Source organism: Geospiza fortis, unplaced genomic scaffold (genome assembly GCF_000277835.1).
Source record: "Geospiza fortis unplaced genomic scaffold, GeoFor_1.0 scaffold121, whole genome shotgun sequence".
Classification (NCBI taxonomy): Eukaryota; Metazoa; Chordata; class Aves; order Passeriformes; family Thraupidae; genus Geospiza; species Geospiza fortis.
The window spans coordinates 4,080,776-4,102,436 of record NW_005054346.1 but is presented as its reverse complement, the minus strand read 5'-3'; the positions used below and the strand labels follow the sequence as shown (position 1 = coordinate 4,102,436).

The following is a 21,661-nucleotide window of genomic DNA, read 5'->3' as shown; positions in this document are numbered from 1 at the left end:
CCCCTTTTTTTTTTTTTTGGCAAAAAGAAACAATCTTTTAATACTAAATCTCAAAATGTTACAACTTCATTACAGCTGGGAAATTAAGTGTAAAGTGGGGATCTCTGCTGGTGCAAAACTGCCTTGGAGCACCTCATCCTTAACGTAGATATGCAGTAATGAAAATATATTCACTCTGCCAGGAGAAAGGCTGAATTCAATTTCACCACCCTTAGTCCAATGTTGCTGCCCAGCAGTGAGTTCGATTATGAAAGGTAAAGAGTTCATTGCTGTTACTTTATTTTGTATTTTTAGTATAACATTTTCCTTGTATTAGGTTTCCTTTGAGATCTCTCTGGCCTACTTATGCTAAAAGCCTTATTTCATCTAATATGCAATTAATAAGGCTTAGGTCTAGTAAAAGGTTTACAAAACTTTGTTCCATATTACTTTCCCCATTTCTGGCTTTCTACAGTTAATACTTACTTTTTGATCAGCATTTTGTTCATATCTAACCATGTCTTGGACTCTTACACACTACTGAAATGTCTACAGGTATCCCGCTCAGCTTTCCAGATGTGAAAAAACATCTGCCTAGCTAAAAGCAGTTAGGTAAAGAGTGGGAGGGTGGGGTTTTTTTTGCCCCCCCTCCCCCCAAAAAAAAAGAAGAAAGAAAAAAGAAAAAAAAAGGCAGAAATTCAAGGGACTGAATAGGAAATACAAGCTTGCAGGGAGAAAGTATTGGAGGAAAGGATAAAAACTAGGAAACGGGTGTGCAGTCAAGAGTATTTAGATGTGGATATCTGGGCAAGGAGATGTGAGGAAGTGTGGGCTTACCCCGGAACAAGAAGAAAAAGCAAGCTGGAAATACAGCAAGAAACAGAGAGAACAGAATATGGAGGAGACACTTACAATGAGTTTTAAAAACCACTCCTTTTGTTTCTGGGCAGAGCTTCCATAGGAAAGATTTGCATGCAAATGTGTAACCCAACCATGGGTGGTAGGAGACAAACAAAGCTAAATCACAGAAAGTTCATACCTCTATCTTAAGAACCACTTCATAATTTTTGAGCACTTACTTTTGCCATCTCAGAATTCTCCCAACTTAGTGCTTCATTTGTGAAAACAAAAAGAACAAGAGAATACAGATACTTTTCATTAGACTGATCAGCTGAGCAACTCATAGCTTCTAACTCACTTTTCTAAAAAATTCATATTGTGATTTTGGCTTCATATGTGAACAAAATTAGTTATACAAGCAGTTTCGGTGATTTCTGTTGGGGAAGATGAAACAGGAAAGCCTTATAAATATGATTGCTTGGCAAAAGATTTTGAGAATATAGTAACTATAAGCGAGATTGAAATGAAAGCAAGTTTTGAGATACTTTAGTTATTGAGTGACCGGAAAACAATGGTATGGCTGGCTGAAGGTAATCCTGTTTTGATGAAACAATACTCTCTGCTTGCAGGCAGGTCCAAGGGTCAGAGCAGACCCTACTAGATTGGCAGAAGGTGTCCAAAGAGTAGGTTTTAGGGTTTAAAATGCAACACAGTATGGTAATGTACTGATTCTTATAGGCTGTATATAAATACTATAGGATTTGTATATTGTACTAGATTGGTTAGTGAGAATCAGAATATTCACCACAGAAGAAGATTTATTGTATTGTAAGGGGAACCTTGCCCTCTTACTCTCCTGCCCTCTTACTCTCTTATCCTCTCATCCTCTCTCTCTCTCATCCTCTCTACCCCTCTCTTCTCTCGGGCCTGCTCCAAGCTGCAGCTAGCAGCTCCAAGCAGGGCCCCTGCAATAAACTGCAAGTTCCACAACCCGGCTTCAGAGATCTCTTGTCTCCGTCCATCCCGACTGTCCTACCCCCCCGACGCTCCTACAATTTCTTTCAGGAGTCAGTTACAAAAATATCTGTAAATCTGAGTGTTTTGTTAAAAATTCTGCAAATCAGGCTGCATTAGTAAGACTAATGAGTACTCTCTCTGACAATGAAGATGTGATATCATCAAGGCTTCCTTCAGAGGTGCCAGCATGTTGTATACTTGACCCTTCACCAGAGCAATTAAGACCTCTAGCAAGATGAAGCTTGGAAGTAAAGTTTTTGTTTTGTTTAATTATATCTGGAAAATAGTTCAAGTGTCTGAAAGCTCTGTCTAAATAAATTATGCCTGTTTGTAAACTTTGCCTTGTTTGTGTCCTTGGACCAGGATGATTACTCTTATAAAAAAGACTTGAAAATGTGACAGCAACTCTTTGATGTTTCCTTTTGGCATATTCCTATGACAAACAGACTTTTAACAGATAGCTGGAATTTGCAGTCCTTCAAGAGAATATTTACATCTGAGTAAAACCCAGATAATACTTTAAGAGGTCTGTGAAAGGTGCTCAAGAGGCAAGGAGGCAACTATCTTAGATTGACTGTAACATACACAGGCACTTGTGCTTCTTTCTTTTACAAGATTCTATAAAAACTGTAAAAGGTTTTTGAGTTTCAACCCTACAGTAGTAGTTGTATGTTTTTTCTGTGAATGATATGGATAAATAGACTTTGTCTTTCAGGCACATGCACTTAAGTTAACGTTAATATACCAGTTTCATTAGGATCAAGACTAAGAGTTTAACTTGCATAAATGCTGAACACTTAATTCCAGACACTGATGGTTGCAGGAGGTTAGCATCTCTATAAATTAAGTTTTAGTTAACTTGCTCAAACTTGTGCAGAGAACATGGAAAATCATGGAATGTTTAATTTTCAGGTCTTTGATTTTTCTACTGAGAATTCACATATTAAAAACACATAAATGCAGACTTGTGAGTCAGGAAATCAAGATAAATATTGGGAGATTTGATTTATGGTGCCAAACAGATTGCTCTTTTTTCTTGCCTATCTAGTCAAAGAAGTGCACACAAGTTAAAAAAAAGTAACCCTACACTCCCATTAGAATACAAGTATTAATTCTTCAAGATTATCACATATTCCAGGGTGAACAGACATTTGATATGAATTACAATGACATTTATTAACTACGGAGACATGACATTCCATGCACATGAAAAAAAAATATTATCTATCACTCTGATATTTATTATATACAGGTAAAAAAATCCAAAATCCCTCTGAACTAATACTCCTGTACAAATGTAAACTTCCAGTGAAATCCAGAGCAGACAGTCATATCACTTCAAGCTTGTCACAGGAATCTGTTCATGTAAAGTACTTTGGAACTGGAATATTATTGTTAAATCTTTCGAGCTAAGCAAAATTGAATTGAGAGCTTATGACTGTATCTGAAGGGTGACCATTTTGTACAGCAAAAAGGAGTGTAAATCAGCAAAAGGAGTGTCACCCTTCTCTGAATCCATTCTGTAAGAATCCTTCAGCATAGTAGTGCTGAAGATGTCAGCCTTTCACTGAAACCCTAAAGTGTAGCAGGTCTGGTTGCAGTGTATACTTTCTGATTTTCTGTCTGAATTTCTCCATGACCCATCCTCCTGTTTGTCTACTCACTAGCGCTGATAGCATTGTTTGAAACTATGTCAAACCTTTTTCTATTGCACTGGACCAAAAGCTGGTAACATACTGTGTAGCGAGGTTGGTTGGTGACTCAGTGACTTAGTAACAGCCTTTGAAAGTCTTACTCTGTAGTGTAATTCAGCAGTCTCAGCTGGTAGGTATATGGCAGAGAACTTATCTTTCATTTTACATCACAATAGGCTATTTGCAAAACCACCTTGGTGAAAAAATAATTTTTAAAAACCATGTAATTTAAGCACAGCCCAAGCTTCTACTTAAACTAAACCTACTTTGCTCTGTAAGACACTGCAATCCTCAATGTGTGATGAGATAATGGAAACCATTCAAGGCCAGGAACTGGCAGGGTCACTCAAGGACTGACTGAGCTATGAAGTCTTTGATCCTGCTGTCTTGCTGTAGCAGGAGTATGAATCATCTGCATCAAACTGCATGTAGAAGTGATGCTTGCTCACTGCAAGGTTTATGGCCATCCCCTCAAAGTCTGAGCATGTTCTGAAAGCGATAAGGACTCGGTAGACCCTGTCACATGGCTGTGAGAATATGCATCACACTCTATACAAGGGGAGAAAAGACTTGTGTAGGTTCCTTAACTCTCATCTCTTCCTCCTACTCTGCTATCATAATTTTCCTTTCACATACTGAATTAAAAATGGGTCTATGCTGCCTGCAATTTGTATTGTCTTAACACACAGAAAACTTTAAGATGAGTCATTGACAACTTAATTTCATTTAACATCAGCTTCTCTGTTTCCAGCTGAAGGCCAATCATCTCCACTGAATTTCCTAATGTACTTTTATTAGCAAGTAAAAGCACTGTCCACTGCCTTGATGACATAAAGCTTCACAGGTTTGGGCATCAATATTTTATTTACAAAATAGCCCAAGTGTGAGAAGCCACATTAGAACCCTAGCCTGTGGATATGTTTCTATTCTTCCTGAAATGGTACCCATCCTCTTTGCTGATCACCAGGGATCATGATCAGGTAAAGCTGAGGGATTAGAAATACTACCCTATGTGAACTAAAATTGGATTATAATGTGTCTGCAGCTGGTGGCATGTCATAGAGTCAGTCTAGACTGGAAAACTTTCTGCAGGGTAACCACCAATGTCGACTCTTCAATATGGCTGCTGTCACAGGGATATGTCAAAATTTTTTGCCCTTTGCAAGACACCAAAGTTGCGGAGGTCCAGAGAACAACTACTTTTAAATAAAGTCTGTTGATATAATTTCAGAGGAAATGTGTGGTTTTCAAGAGTGTTTTTCTAGAAGCTGCATTGAGAAGTGACTGTCCATTGTTGTCTGTCGCAAGTTACCAATTGACAGGTTTCAGATGATGAAATCAACATGGCCTAGTTTCCAGTGGACCAGTGTTTCAAGTTCTTTCAGCATCCTTGGCAGATGGTGGAGGCCTGCTGCCTTCTCTGTGTGGGTTGTTCCTGGAGCTAAGATCCTCTGCCTGACAGGGACAGGGGTGCTGTGCTGGCTGTGACCCACACACGGGCTGACCCATGAGCCTGTGTGGACAGGAGAGAGGTGAGGGCAGTGGAACTCGTGCTGCAGATCGCCTTTCTCCAAGCATTATACTTTGTAAGGACTAAATACCCTTGGGCCCTCACCTTTCTGTCTGCAGTCAACATTAGGTTGGGTTCAAAAGTTATGAGAGAGAGAGAGACAGGTGAGAGTCTGACTGACAGAGAGAGAGAGGACCAGGCAATGTGATCCCATTTATTTCCTTGAGAATAAATTAAATCATACACAAAACTGTAGATTGCATGTTGGAGGGTGGGATTTTCCAAAGCTCCTAGAACCAGGGTGGTAACTTTATTTATGCACCTCATCTTAACTCAGATTAAAGGAGAATTAGGAACTTAAGTAACAGTTAAAGTCTAACTTAAATGACTCTAATAGGATTTGCTGTATCAATTGATTAGCCTTAACCTCACTTGCTGTATTTAAATGGTAGATGATAGGAGTTTTGGCACTGATTTTGAAGAGTCTACCATTTTATAAAGCTTATATAAAAGCAATGATGATGCCTGAAAACCTTGAAAAATTTACAATCACAAAATTAGGTGACTTAATTCACACCCTGGTAAAAATGTCACTGGGGAAACAAAGCTCTAGATTGCTGACAAACAGTCAGCAATGATAAAGCGATGTTGGTACAAGCTTTTGCAGCGATAAAAATAAATAAAATAAATATTGGCTAAGAGATCCCTCATTTTCTACAGCCAGTTAAAACATACAGTGTGTCAGAGAAATGTTGCAAAGGCAGGCCTTCATTTAGTTTTCATTACTTTTATGTGCAGGGTGTGCAGCAAAGAGCCATATGTTGTGGTAGATAAGGTGCACTGACACTGTCAGGACCTGTGACCAAATTCTGACTGATAACTATTTGCAGCAAGGATTGCAGATGAAAGTAAGCAGAGTGACAAGACGTAGAGATGTAATACCTTTGTCTGCTGGGCAATGTAAAACTAAGACTGGTATAACTCACTATCAAAATTAATTTCTACCAGTCAAATGGAAAGCAAATTTCATCAGTGGGACCAATATTTTACTCTCAGGATTTTTTTCTCACAGAAAAGTTGATTTTAAAGAGAAAGACTAATTAGCTTTAAAATGCAATTTCTTTAAACTTTTCTGTATGTTTTTCAAATAACAAGTTATTTATAATGAACATAAATAAATCTGTCCAGAGGACAACCATCCATTTACTGCATTCCAAGATTAGAAAATTTGCTTTCATTTTGTATTGTAAACCCCAAAACCTATGAGAGCATTCTGTGTCAAAATATTTGTATTTGAATTTAAAATGTTAGATGGATATTTGGATACTGTATTTGCACTGACTAGATCGTCAGCATCGGACATTTCAGGACAAAAATTCAATCCAAATTGGCAGATCTCTCTACATGCAGATTGGTAATTCTCTGTGAAAGCTTTGAGTTTAAATGAGGAGTATCTCCTTCAAAGAAATGATTCTGAGTAGTTTTATTGCAAAACCCAGATGAATGGCTTGATTTTCAAAAGTGCTTGGACTTGCACAAAGTATCAAAGGAGGATATAGGGCTTCTCAAAATTATGTCTATTGAAAAGCTTAGCTTTAGGAACTTACAAAGAAGTTGGGCAGAGTCTAAGCAGTGCAAATAGTTTGATCCATGTAAATTCTAAGCATTAGGGTATTATTTGCCCATCTCCCTGACAGTAAAACCAAAGCTAATAAATAACCACATTGCATCATAATTTCTTGCTACTTTCAGGGAAATCCTGTTTACTTTCACCCTTGCCTGCCAAGTGAAACAATATTTGAGTCCTTCAGTGAGATATAAACTTCAATCCAGGTGGGCAATCACTGGGTATTAACTGACTCAGATGAGTTAATAAATGAATTAGGTATTTTTATTCTTGATTTTCTTCACTTTCTTCAGTAAATTTAGCTAGAAAAGAATGCTTTCTATATTGCTGATAATAATCATATTCATAATCTCAATGCAGCACCATTGAAGGAAGTATGCATGAGCCATTTCTATCTTCTGTTAATGTTCTCCTTTCTTTTAGTGCATGAAGGTAGCCAGAGGACAGACCTGTCCCTAGGCAATGAAATAAATCTTCCCTGTAATGTCCTTTCAGCCATCTGGGCAAAGGAACCCAGTATCGTGTCAGTGAAATTCAATGAAAGGCATGAGCACAGAAGGACTTCAAAGGTAGTTCCATGCTGTGGTTAATCTGAAAAGATACCTGATTCCAAAAAAAACATGCAAAAAGGTGGATAATATGCATTGATGGAGCTACTACTATGGTTGATGTTGCTCTGTTCTCTTAGGTTCTGTGCAGATGCAGAATGAGTTTGTCTCTGGCCTCAGGCGGCCTATATGTACATATAAGAAAGACACAAAAAGAATTAGACAGAGGACAAGAAAACAGTGGAACCATACTGGTAAAAATAAGAAGCCTAAATTATTGCATGCCTGCAGCCTAGTTCTAGGGAAGCCTAGAAATGGCCTAGACAAGAGCTTCAAGGAGGGGCTGAAAGCAGCAGATTCCTTTGGAAGAGCTTTTCCCAACAGTAAGGCAGAAGCTGCCCTGCACCGATTTCTACCTCACTGCTAAAGAAAATCTGATGCCGCAGTAAAAAGTGTTTTGATTTGAGGACAAGCATCTTAGGTTTGATGTCAAAGATAAATTGGAGTATACAGAAACACACAGAGAGCTAACACTTTCAGATGTGCACAGTATACCAGCCACGTGGGTGGGTGTGTGCAGGGCAAGACGGAATTTGACAAAACCAGAACAAGGTCTCAATAAATGAGACAACCATAATGTGAAAATGAGAAAATGAGAAATTCAATTTATGAGTAGACAAAGAGAATTCAATCCTGGACAATTTTTTTTAATAATTCACTCTGTGAATTATTTAAAAAAATAAAGGTATGATCTAGCAATGAAAACACAGAAGAGCTTGATGTTCAGGTATAGCCAAAATGACAGGCAGAAGAATGACATCTGCCACAGCAGCAAGGGTTAAGCTGTGAGGATAAGGCTGTTGGCTAATCATCCATCAGAGGAAGATAAATGTTTTGGAAGTAAGAAGTGGATGTGATAACCTTAAAAAAGCATGACCAACTGCATAGAAACAAATGGTATTTGATATATATCTGATGGCAATACAAGCACAAAACAGATCACATACTGAAGTCTATCTCAGAACTGTTATTAGTCATCTCTGTCCTCTAGCAAAGCAGTAAGGTATCTCATCTTTGATTTCTAACAGTTATTTCCATCTCGTATTAAACTATTTTTAGACTGAATGGGTAAAAAGTTTTGCTTCCAAACAAAAGTAATACAGTTTTAATGCATATATCTAGTAAGGCCTGTTAGTAACCTCCTTTTATCCGGAGAAACAGTCATTCACTCCAGCTTTTTTGTTTGCTTGTTTGTTTGTTTTCCTTACATATTCAATGTTTAATTCATCACAAACATCTTGATTATTCATCCTCTTTAATCATATTAATTCTGTGAGAGAGCCTGGTGAAAAAGTACAGAAACTATGCTTTTAGGACATCTTTACCTGCTATTTCTCTGGTTTTTAAAAAGCTAAGAAACTTATTTTCTCCCATTTGCAAAGGCTGTATGGCCTGGCTTTCAATTAAGGCATATTTCTGCAGTCCTGTCTTCAGACTGACTTCTTTGGAAACTCACCCTTTTCTGTCTTACAGGTCACCCCACAAAATATTTCTAAAACACCAACATCACCCAGTTATGTACATTTACACTGAAAAGGTAAATCATCAGAGTATGCTCCTTCTTCACCTTGATTTGAAGATGATCTATCCTGAGACTGGCACAGGGAGCAGCTCCCTCCCTACTCTGAGGACTTACAGAACCAAGGGCTTCTTTCTTGGCTCTGCTGAGATGACAAACTGCTGTTCTGGCCCTGACTATGCATCAGACTCACGTGGTCATGAACAAGGATTTTATCAGCCCCCTCAGAAGAAAATGAAACAGAAGTGGTAAAATTAGAACCAAGTTGTTAAAACTCACCACAAACTTAGTGAATAAATAAGCTAAATAAAGAATAAAATCTACAGCCTGATCTACCCAAACGCGACTTCTGGTTTAAAAGAAAGACTTGGATTTTTGGCAGTTTGGCAAATTGAGAAAAGGAGGCACTCAGGTACAAAACTAAAACTGGTGGTAAACTTTAGCAGCAACAACAAACTGAAGATTGAAAATATTGTCTTTATAAAATTTGTATATCCATTTCAGATCTACAATAACAAAGAAAATGAAGAGGAAGCTTTTGAACAATCAACTTCTTATTAATTAAGAGCTGCACTAACATTTTCTAATTTACATATTTCAGATTATGGATATCATCATTATTCCAAGATACCATGTAGATAATTAAGCCTATTTTTTCATGTCCTGTAAATTATCTGTCTACAAAATGCTGAGTTTCTGATTAATTTCTTCTCTGTAACTTTCCAGTGACCCAAATCCCTAATTTTCTTTAAGATCAATATCCTTAGGCTGTTTCTTCATAGACTACATTTTAAACATGCAAAATACTTTACATGATGTGGATGTGTAAAGGTGGAAGGTTAGCTTCCCATGTACATCGTCCTAGTTTGTACACTTTACTCTGCTTCCCACCCTTGTAGTGAAACGGCTCTTTGTACTTTGGCCATGAGCAAATCAGACTGCTACATGTAAATGACAGATGAAATCTCACTGCAGTGCATTTAGCAGTAATTAGGTTTTAATTCTCCAGGTTCACATGTGCACCCTTTAGAGACCTTAATAACAGCCTCTCTAGAATCTCTTCAAATTGGCAATTTGCACAAGCTTTTCCTTCATATAGGAATTTTAAACAATTTTTCTATGAATAACAGAAGCTTGACTAACTCTAAATTTGTTCTGTGTCTCTCAAACTATTCCAGCTGTGGTTAATTTGATCTTCCTAATCATCAATAACTCCTAGTGCAGAACCTCCAATTCCTGCCCCATCCAAAGTCTTACCCTGAGTTTCCCATTGGGCTCCCCCACTTCAGTTCTTCAGCTCCCTCACCCCAGACCTAAAGCCCTCCTAGACCTGCCCCATCAATCAGATCCCTCTCATGGTGTCACCTTTGCCAACTTACTCCCTGGACAAGATTTGAACAGGTGGTGTGAGTGTCCTCAGCCACCTGCCTGAGGTGCATAGGCAAGAAAAATGGATAGGCACAAGTTCAGTGTGTTTCCTCTCTCTCCTACATCCACCCTCCCCTTACCATATGAATTAAAAGAGTTTGATCTCCTGGGGTCTGCAAGAAACAGAGAAATGCCTTTTGAAAGGCACTTCCCTAAAAACCACACGCTGAGGGAGGCCTGGATTATCAGAATTTCACCTTCAGGGTGGGAGAGGAAACTGGAGTGGCCTGAAGGCTACAGGTGTCACAGCTTCTCCTGGAAGATGCAGGAACTTCAAGTTCCCACTGGGGCCCTGGGCAACAGTTTGACAGGGAAGCAGTGTTAGGAACAAATAATTTTGCCAGAAGCTTTTATTGTCAGATTGCAAGGTAGGAGAATTATTGGGCAACTGACTGGTGCACAGCTAACCATAAAGTCTGGGGCAGCTGTACTTTTTTTACAGCTCCAAAAAAACTGATTTACATTAGGATGAGTGATTGCACAGCACATGGTTAAAGAATAACTTGAGAAAACAAGCCTCGTCTCCACAAGGAAATTGGAATAGTGTCCATAATTCATAACGGCATAACTGGCCATAGGGGCCTTCCTGTCCCTTCCCCTGGCCTTGTGCTGTAACATCACAATATTCTTCCTATATCCCTTGTTGGAAGTTAAACTTCTCCTCTGAGTGATGAAGCACTCAGGCAATGCCGAGATTTGTTTTATTTAACGTATTTAAAGAACTACTTATCCAAATCACTTTGAGTCTGGACATAAACTTTTTATTCAAATGCCAAAAATACTAATGGAAAACAATCTATTCTGAGGGTACCAAAGGTGAAGAACCACTGAAATTTATGATGGAGAGCAGTACATCTTCATAATGGTGAACATCTAGTTTTACTTCTGAAACAGAAAACTCAATTCTGGAAAAGAAGGAGCCCAAGCATTTGGATAGCAATCTTATTTCTGTTGCCAAGAATATTTGTTTTGGAGTGTTGACTAAGGAATTATAATTTAATATTTCTTAGTCACAATGATTTCCAGTTGCCCCTGTATTTCAAGCACCACCTAGTGGATCTATTTTAAAGCTACCAAAACAAAAGCAAGGAGCAATTTTTTTTTTTTTTCCAAGGTATGAATGGCAGCTGTCAGCCTCCCCTCTTTAAAACTTGCTATTTGATTGCTTGCTCATAGCAAGTCATAATAGTGACTTAGTGCTTGAAAAACACTAAGTTAATACAGGTGAACAAGTACTGCTTAGTATGCACAAAATTTGGCTCTTACTGAGCCTCAGTGTAGGACATTCTCTTCCCAATTCATTATGCCCAGAACATAAAGATGGATATGTCCTTTAATTTTCAGAATTTCCTGAGTAAAGAAAAATAAACTTCTTCTTCCTCTAAATGGAAACAAGTGAGAAAGACTGAGTAGTCATTATTTTAATACTGAAAAATAACTAACCTAAGAAAGAAAGTATTTCTAATCTTGTTCACCAGGTAGTCAAATGCGGCCATATAATTATGTAAGCATATAATTTTTAAAATGCAGTATATTAACCTCAGAGACACTTGATAGATGTCCTATCTGAGCAATTACCTACAACAAATGTAACATTAATCAACATACTGCTTGTTCAAATTTTTATTCTTCTTGCTGATTTAATTTAATTATAGAGGCATAGTTACTTATTTAAAATTTTGTATTTGATCTGAGCAGCACATCTTAATGTATATAATTCATGCATTACATATTACCTATGAAAAGCATTTTTTGGCAAGACCTCAGAATTATTGTTGCAAGAAACTGAGATTTGATTGAAAATAATAAAAACTGGGATCTTTAAAGTGATGGGCAATCAGCCTAAAGTAAACTAAGTTTACCTTGACACAGGACTGGGACCAAACCTTGAGTGCCTTGTCTAATTAGGTAGCTTAATTCCAGACCTTGCAGTTAAGATCAGATAATAGAAATGGCCATGACTAGGCAACTAAAATAGAAAGAATACTGTGAAGTGTCACTGTAAGAGAAAGCCTGTCATGCCAGAATCAACACGAGCGTTTATAAGATGCAGGTACTGATCTGAAAGACCAAAACAGCTGAAAACAGAAATCAGTGAAGCAACTGAAATCAAAAACCACTGCTTAGAAAAAAATAATCCTGAGCTCTCTTCCCTGTAAACACTTTTGAGTGGACTAGAATTAATGGCGTTGGTCCAGCAGCTGATCAGACATTTGGCTAAATAAGCAAATGAAAAGCTTTAAAAATATGGACAGCTTCTATGTCTAGAATGAAATATAGCAAGGATTGTATATCTCTCTTTCATGAGGCTGTTAAAATAAAAATGGTTCACAATAGCCAATGGCTTATGGGTTCCATCATCAAATTAGCTATTTGATCTGTATTTTATATTTATTCATTCAATTAATCTAGATTTAGGGAAAAAAAAGGGTCTTAGTTCTAACTTTTGTACATTGAAAGTATTTTTATGCATTTTACACTGAACTCAGAGTCTAGATTTAACTTGGTATTTTACAGGAAGGCATGACAGGAAATAAATCCATTCTTGTAAATGACACAGAGCTACAAGCAGAGATAAAGAACAGACATTTGTAATTAATGAGGAAATGTAGTTACTATTGGTTGACTGAATACATATGATGAATGTACTATTTACCAATCAACACAATTTTATCTTTATTTTGAAATTGCCTAAGTTGGTTTGGTCTTTATGCGGTACACTACAAGATATCTCTGCTTTAAAACAGAATTTAACTTGCACTCTTCCTACATATACTAAAGGGGGAATCCCATTTTGGTGCCTATTTGTTCATGGTATTCTTTTGTAAATATATGGATATTTAAATATAAATAAAACATATTTATTTGGTGCCTAAATAATGTGGTATAAATACCTTAATCCTGGGGATGCTGAGTGGCTGTGCTAACAAAGTAGGTGGAAGGCTTACATATTTCAAAGAAAACAAAACTTCCTTTTCCAGATTTGTATTATTTTAGAGAGGTGCAAACACAAAATATCAAATGTTCCGATTCACAGGTCTCATTCTGACAACGTTAACAGAGAACTCATCTTGCATAGACATCTGTTTACAGACAGCAGGCTCTAGACACAGGTCTGGAGAGAAGGATTGTTTTAATTCTCTCCAGATTTTTCAGAGCAAGTGAGCTTGGAGCTAGTGCTGGAGATAACCTTCCAGTCCCTCTTCTTCTGCTTAGCAGCTAACATCTACAGCACTGTGCTGTACGGCTCTTAAATCTGACCGCTACGCAAACCTCACAGCAAAAAGTATCTAGGAAAAAAATGCAAGCACTGCTGAGAGAAGGATTTTAGAAAGTTCTGTAAGGTTATAAAATTCATGAAAATTTCCCAAGTTTAAAACTCAGATTAATAGAATAGGATGTAGTATGGATGCTGGGAGCAGAGCCAAACCACTCATTTTACTAAAGACAAAAATTGCATGACTTCTTGAGCAAGAATGAAAACAAGAGAATCCTGTGAAAAAGACCCAAGTTTCTGCCATTTCTGAAAAAAAAAAAAGTTTTAGCAGAAAAAAGAAATAGGGCCCTGCTGTGACATGAAGAGCCAGGCAGTAAAAAATATTTCATTTATCTAATAAAATAATCAAGAGTGCAGGAGTCAAATTGATACAGTCACTTGCAGAATAGGACTTCAGAAAAGTTTACACGTATTTTCCACCATGGCAAACAAAATATCACAAATAAGGTGGTAAAATTGTGCACCCTTTCCATAATGTATTTAATAGTTCTTTTCCAAAATAAGTACCAAAGCAAATTTATGGAACAGGTGACTGTCTCAGCAAATGCACACCATGTCTCACTTTGTTTTAACTACAAAGATTATTCTTGAATCTAATGTCTGAGATGGAAATCACACAGTTTGTCTTTGAAATAATAATGGAATTGTTCCTGACAATTTTCCTTGAATATCAGGAAATTATGAAGTTAAACTAAAACTACAGAATAGCATTCTGTGCATATTCTCAGGCAAACAGGCTAGCATGTGAAGCTCCTAAAAGACTAGCTTTGTGTATATTTACCTACAGCTCATCAAAGCCAAATCTTGAGACAAGGATGAAATATATAAGCAGCTGTGCTGCAGTAAAAATGTCTCAGTCTAAATGGAATTAAAGAAGATTTTCTTAGTACAGGTCGCCTAAAAATACTTTGACAAACGGGGATATTTAGCAGTGTCTGTACAATAGTTCCATGTTTCTTCTGATCTGGCATATGGAATATCTTGAGACAGGTAGGAACACGCTCTTTGCTAATGGACTGGGAAAAGTGCGGTCCAAACAGTGCTATGATGCAGAGCAGAAGTAACCCAGCCATATAAACTCCATCTACTGGGAACCTTCTGCAGCCCTCGGGCTGTAGTCAGGATGATGGCAGAGCCCAGCTTCTAGCAGGCAATAAGGATGAGCAATTTGTACCACAAGACAGATTGCTCTACGTGATTAGGAGCAAAGGCAGTAAGAGACATTCATTTTACACAAAATATGAGTGATATTTAAACTGAAAAATGGATTGATGGACAGAAGGGTTTCACAGAGAGGATGTAAGTAATAAAGGGCATATATATTCAATTTTTAAGACTGTCTTTCATAAGAACTAACGAGAGCAGATCTGCCAGTAACTAATCATTGTTTTAGACACAGCCTGCTGTGATATGGCTACATTTTCCCTTAAGCCAAACATCTAGCACACACTGGTATCCAATATACCAATACTTTAGTATACATTAGTATCTCTGTGGAGAAGAGCTTGCCAGTGTGAAAAGCTTCTGTCTTGCCTCATACTCCCAGATCACGGAGTCCACTAAAAATAACACACTGCATAACAAAGGAAATAAAATCAAAGTATCTAGGAGGTGAAATCATTGCTGGTTAAATGAAGCAATTTCTATTTTAAAGAGAGTGTACACTAATTTAGCTGCTTTACTTTGTCACAATGCTAGCTTTGAGCTATTACATTCTATTTATTCAACTGTAATTTTATTCTACGATTATTTACAGTCTATCATACAATTTTGCAGTCCTTTCATACAATGATTTACTTGAAATTCTTTCCTTAGTGCAAACTTGTATTTCCTCATTCCCAAAAAGTGCGTCAACCACATTAACATACTGTATAATTTTATCACTTTTATGATCAGTGTATTTTCCAGAAGGCCTGTTGCATATTTTGAAATACCCTGCCATGTAGATGCTACTATACATTCAGAACTGTTCAAATCTTGTGAAAGAATGCTTGATGGAATCTGAGACCTGCCCTGGACTTCAATATAGAAATGCATTCTCACAGGGGGCAGAACATGTAATTTTTTAATAACTACTGAGTCAATGATAAATGACAAAGTATTTATTTATACCTATATTTAATAGCTTAGAACTATTAAGTCTCATGCACACAGAGGGAAATTATTTATCTGCAGCTGAGCTCTGTTTCTCACTCTTTTATAAGCCCTGTTTTGAGGACTTTCATTAATGCAATGATCCTCTATGCCAGATGAAGTTGGGCATTCCAATCTCTCAACCCCAGCTAAAGCCAAGGGGCAGCTGGAGGAGTGCTAATAACTGGGACATTCTGGAAGACATGCTCATCAGCAGTCACCAATGCCTGAGCTTTGACTTCGTCTCATGAACCATTCACAGATTTTCTCAATCACAGAAAATAATAAAAGTATTGGTTAGTGAGGATATCTGAAGGTCACATAGTCCAGCTTGCTGTTTGGAGCTGGTCTATCAGCAAGACTAGTTCATAATGGACTGATGCATTTTTTAATATTTTTGAGACAGGAGAAACAGAAGAATACTAGTAGCATGTATTTTTTACATATTTAACATATATTTTCATAATTCTTTTGAGCTACAGTTTGGCTACACTGAAAAACAGAGGCAGCAGGCTATCTACAGTTTGTCTGTTGTCTAGTATTAGTTTTGAGGGTTCTTGAAGACGCTTTCTGTGTGTAGCCAAGACTGGACAAAGCACCTGTTTTACAGTCCAGTGACAACCTTGGAGATGTAGGAGAAAATCATGGTGGTTTTTTTACATTTTAATGGTTAAGAAGAGAAACTTCTCTGCATTTTCTGAACACTTCAGAACTTGTGCATTAAATCTCAATAATTCCCAAAGAAATTGTTACCATAAAGTTTTCCTCACTTTTAAAAAAATGTGAATGTTCTTCTTCTGGTTTTGTCCAGTGAAGCTAAAGAGAAAAAAGTTACCTCAAAATGGTAAACACAGTCATCCTTTAAGCTTGCTTTTAGGTTGGCACAATAACTATGCTAAAAGCAGTAATGGGAAAATCCAAAAGGTTTTGCTGAATGTAACAGGGAAGACTTTGATAAGGACCTACTGATTTCAAGGTTAAAAAACTAAAACTGTCCTCCTCCTGGGCACTGTTGCAGTCTAGTTTTCTCCATTTCTAGAAGGGCCCCAAGTCCTTTCCAGGGTCATGAACACATGTCCATCTGATATGCATTTCAAAGAACCACGAGGAAATGGAGTCCTGATGAAAATATTCCTGTTGGTTGGCACTCCCTGTGCAATTAAGTCAATTCAGCAAACTGCCAGCAGTGGCCTAGAAATGGCTCCATTGGCACCAACTCTGCAAGTCATGCACACAGATGACGCAGACCTTCAGTACGATAATCTGATGGCAAAGGGTGGTGGAATCAAACCATCACAGCTCCGATCACAAACAATATTCCTGAACCTAACTACTGGATGATGGAAAATTAGAGGGGATAAAAAAGAGGCCTAAAAGCATTTTGAAAAATGAACCATATATATTTCCAAAGTCTCTAGAGCCACATAAGGCCGGAACTTGAACTATAATATTACAGAACTAATTGCCACAGAGCATTCCAGTAAGTCCTCAGAGGCTTGCATTATTCCCCATCAAAAAGGTTCATTTGAGCCTAAGCTTGCAATGCAGACTGGAATCCTGCTGGACTTGCACTTTCTTTAAGGATAATTTTCACTCTACCACATTCCTAATGGTATAGATAAGGAGGAGCAATGTAGAACCACTTGCAAGCACAGACACCAACATTAGCAAAAACTGGAAATATTTGCAGCATATTGGATTTTTGTCATACAAATCACAGTAACCATGATAAAGTGAATAAAAAATTGTAGTATTTTTACTTTTTTTCCCTATTACATTGCATATTTAACTAAATAGATGTTATTAAGTCACCAGGGGCCAGCTCTATCTCAAAGGCACTTCTACAAAAGAAGCACCATTTAAAACTCCAAATATTCAAAAACAACTGTCAGCCTCATAAAATAAATGGCCTTGGATCAAAACCAATGAGATGTTAATTAGTAAATTTGAGTTCTCTTTTCCTGATGCCCATTTTTAAAGTTTTTGGCTGCTTTCTTTCCAGACTTCTTTGTCTAATCCAGAGGGTCAAAACCATTTAAAACGCTGGCATTTTAATATCATTTTATGATTCCAAAAATAGAGGATTAAGCCACATTTCCTGGATCACAGGATAAAATCTTGAGAACTGGCAATTTTCTATGAACCAGATGGTTCAAAGGCAGTTGTTTCACTGGACCAGACTCCCTAATGGACTTGTGTGGCTGATTCTTTTTGAGTGTTACTGATGTCAAATTTAAGGTCCCTAAGATTGCAACTGGAATTCTCAGTGCCGTATTCATCATGTAACTTGGTAGGATGTACCCATGGCCAGTAGTCCCCATGACCCACGAAATGCTGCGATCTGAATTCTCTCATCACTGGGAAGAGATTAGAAGCCACATTTCTCAAAGCAGTATTACCATCACCACACCAAAATGCATTCCAAGACTGAGGTTATTTCACTGTGGCTAAATGAAATAAGGATAGAAGATGCCAGGAAAACAAACAAAAAACCCCAGCAAACCAAAGGCAGAAATGAATGCCTAGCCTATCAGTAAGGAGACTGTCTAATGTGGGCACTCCTTCCAGAGCCTGTGCTCTGTTTGACTTGCTTGACTCTCAGTAAACTCACTGTTTACTTTTCTTCTGCCTATGCAATCTTTTTGTATGCATGTTATAACACTTCACAAGGAAGTGAAAATCCCTTCATGCCATACCTGCCTATGGATTAGGAAAACTGCAAAAAAAACGAAAGAAATATGATTTGAAAGACTCAATCTAAGGGTTCCACTTGCTTAACTGTTGTGCTAGAGGCAGGAGTGCAGTCTTACTTGTGGATAGCGTTTTAAGGGTCTTATCCAAAGTTAAATTTGCAGATCTGCTAAAGGTCAACTAGTTCATCCAGGTCTCATAGGAGATCAACTTTAACCTTGCCAGCTCCAATTTAAATCCATGGTATTTTGTCCTTATCCTTGATGTTTGAAATGTTTAAAAATATTTGATTACTTTATTCATATGATATCCCAGCCTCATTCTTCTCCTTCTAACTCAACCAAGGCCATTTCTTTCAATCTTTTCTTTTAAAACCTATTTGCCACATCCAGACCTACATCATCCTTATTGCTTCCCTCTGTACTGCAGGGTGTTCCCTCATGGGTAGTGGTCAAAATCACAGACTCTGTTGCAACAGAGTAAATGAGCATTCTGCAAGTCTTACACAAACTCTGGGAAACTTCCAGTATAATGTTCACATTTTGACAATTTTAAGAAATTATTTGCCACTATAAACTGACTCTTCATCCAGAAGTGTTATTTCCCCAAGATCACTTCGTGCAATTTTTAAAAAAATGCCAAAACAGAAAAAGAACACTTTAATTTGAGAAGGAAAAAACACATACAAACAAGTTTTAAAAGGGACTTGGATTCAAGGGCATGAGGGATGTACCTTCCCATTGCTCTGACAGGTATGTTTACACAATTGTATTGGAGTTAAGGCATTCTCTCCTTCAGACTCTAAGCAGAATATCAACTACAATGCTGACTTTTCTGATTCAAGTTTATAAATACTTAATTCTCCCTGGAGCATTGTTGAAGTGGTCTTGGATTTTACTGATGGCTGCTGCAGGAAGCCCCTACACAATTGCTGAACTTCTCCCATCACTTGAATCACAGTGTAATTCATTAATGACGGAATTGAAAGCAGCTAGGTAAAAAAACCTGCATTTGATGAAGCACTGTGTGCTCTCCCACCAAACCTACTACAGCACAGGTACCTGGGCAGGAGCAGAGCAGAGGAGTGGGAGTTTGCAGGATGTGAAAAATGCCAATCACTTGTTTTTAAAATTTTAAAAGTTTAATAGTAATCAAATGGTTATAAAAATAGGAATATAATTAGAGTAATGAAAATTTGGACAATTAGGATTTAGGACAACATGAGACAATAAAAACAAAGAGTTAGAGACGGTCTGGGTACCTTTTTCTGGGCAAAATAAGCCTGAAAAAGGACACATGTTAACAGATGATTAACCCTTAAAAGCAATAGCCTCTTGCATATTCATACACCTAATACATGATGCATAAATTCCATTCAAACAACGATTCTGTCTGGTCAGTGTCAACTTCTTCCTCTGAATCCTAATGGCATCTTCATGGCTGAGCAAGGCGGGAAGAAGGTCGTTTCTTCTGATAATGAAGGATTAAATTATTTTTCTCTGAAAGATTTACATGTCCTGTGGCTGCTATCTCGGTGCGAGTTCTCTCTTTAAAAAAAGTATCTTACATAGCACAGTTTCTATTTTAACATTATGTTATAACCTAAAATGATATTTAACACACTACTTAAGAAAATTCATACAGCATAACTTTCTAACAAAACACATATACCATTCATTTTAACATTTGTGAAAAGCCAATCATAAAATACGCATTTTATGCACAGGATAAAGGGTTATGAGCAGGCATTGTCACCGTGAGCTCACCTGCCTGGAGCGTGCAGACAGCCCGGGCTCTGAGCTGCGGGCTCTGACCCCAGGCAGTGCCCTCGATACCTGCTGTGCACTCGGAGTGCTGTGTCCACTTCTGGGTGCCACAGTGCAAGGGAGCTCCTGGAGCTGGCCAGCGGAGAGCTACAGAGCTGGTTCAAGGGTCTGGAGCATGTTTTCCATGAGGAAAGGCTGAGGGGGCTGGGCCTGCTCAGATGACTGAGACGATCGAGTGGGGCCTCATCAATGTGTACAAGTATCTCAAGGGAGGGTGTCAACAAGATGGATCCAGGCTCCTCGTGGTAATGCCAATCAACAGGACAAAAGGCAACGGACAGGAACTGATACACAGGAGTTCCACTTGAATATGAGGAAGCACTTCTTTATTGTGTGGGTGATCATGCACTGGAACAGACAGCCCCACCTAAAGACATTCCAGAACTGTCTGGATACAATCCTGTGCCATGTGCTCTGGGATGACCCTGCTTGAGCAGGGAGGTTGGACCAGATGCGCCACTGCGGTCCTTTTCCGAGCTGACCCACTGAGTGACTCTGTGACCCAGGAGAGGACTGGTGACAGGAGCGGCCGCGGGAAGGCCGCCCGAGCCCTCCGCAGGCAGCAACAGCCGCTCTGGGCAATCATCATATGCTTTTGGTTGAGAAAGAATTAGATTTATTTACTCTCTGCCTTGCAAAAACGCCCTTTAAATTCAGAATCTTTTGAACTGTTAATAATAGACCACTGTATGAAAAGACAAAATACTTGTCCTATTTACTATGGCAACATTGATATTTCTGCTTTCCACTACCACACCAAGACTTACCAGTTTATTGGTTGAGGAACAACTTTCTTTTGAGGCTCTTGAGGTAACTTTGTTTTCTTTCGCTCATGTTATAATTAGCCTCTCTGCTTACAGTGCTGTGGTCCGTCTCCTTCATATTCTGCAACAATATGATTTTAGAAAGTGGGAAATATTTAACATTTTTTCCCTTAGACTGCTATCAGAAATTAAACCAACAGAAAAGCAGAACAAACAGTGCCCTCTCTTACCTATGGGCCTTGCCAAAAGACACAGTTAATTTATAAGCTGCAGCTCCAGCATTCCTGATGTTACCTCTAGTCAGCTCCAGATTCTTCTGATGGTACTTTTTGAAACTCAGTGCTTGCACCATTAGCACAGCAGCCATCTTGTCTACTCCAGAATTCCCTTTGCCACTTCTAATTGCAGCCACCCCACTGTGCCATGTTGCCTGGCAGCAAAGCTCCGCAGAAATGGCTAATTGTTGTTGAATGCAGTCTCTGGCTTTTGACTCACAGCATGTGGGTGAAGGTGTGCGCTGTAAGAAAACAGAGAGCAACACTGCAGCTGGGACCTCACTGCAGCAGTGTGGCTTGTTTAAAAGGAAAGGATCCTGATTTAAAAGCCAGATGCCATTGTCAAATATCTCAACGTCAGATACCTTAGTCACTAAAGAAAAAGTTGTAAAGTCTGTGATGAGTTCTGCACCTAAAGCCAGGGTTGACAAGCCAGCACTTTTTCAGGTTTGATTAAGGTATTTTAGCATTTT

General features: G+C 38.2%; 1 protein-coding gene across 1 annotated transcript in view; it reads right to left on the bottom strand.

The window, feature by feature from the left end:
• Positions 1-21,661, bottom strand: part of TTPA (alpha tocopherol transfer protein) — a 40,933-nt gene that overhangs the window by 16,445 nt on the left and 2,827 nt on the right. The gene's annotated exons all lie outside the window — the stretch shown is intronic.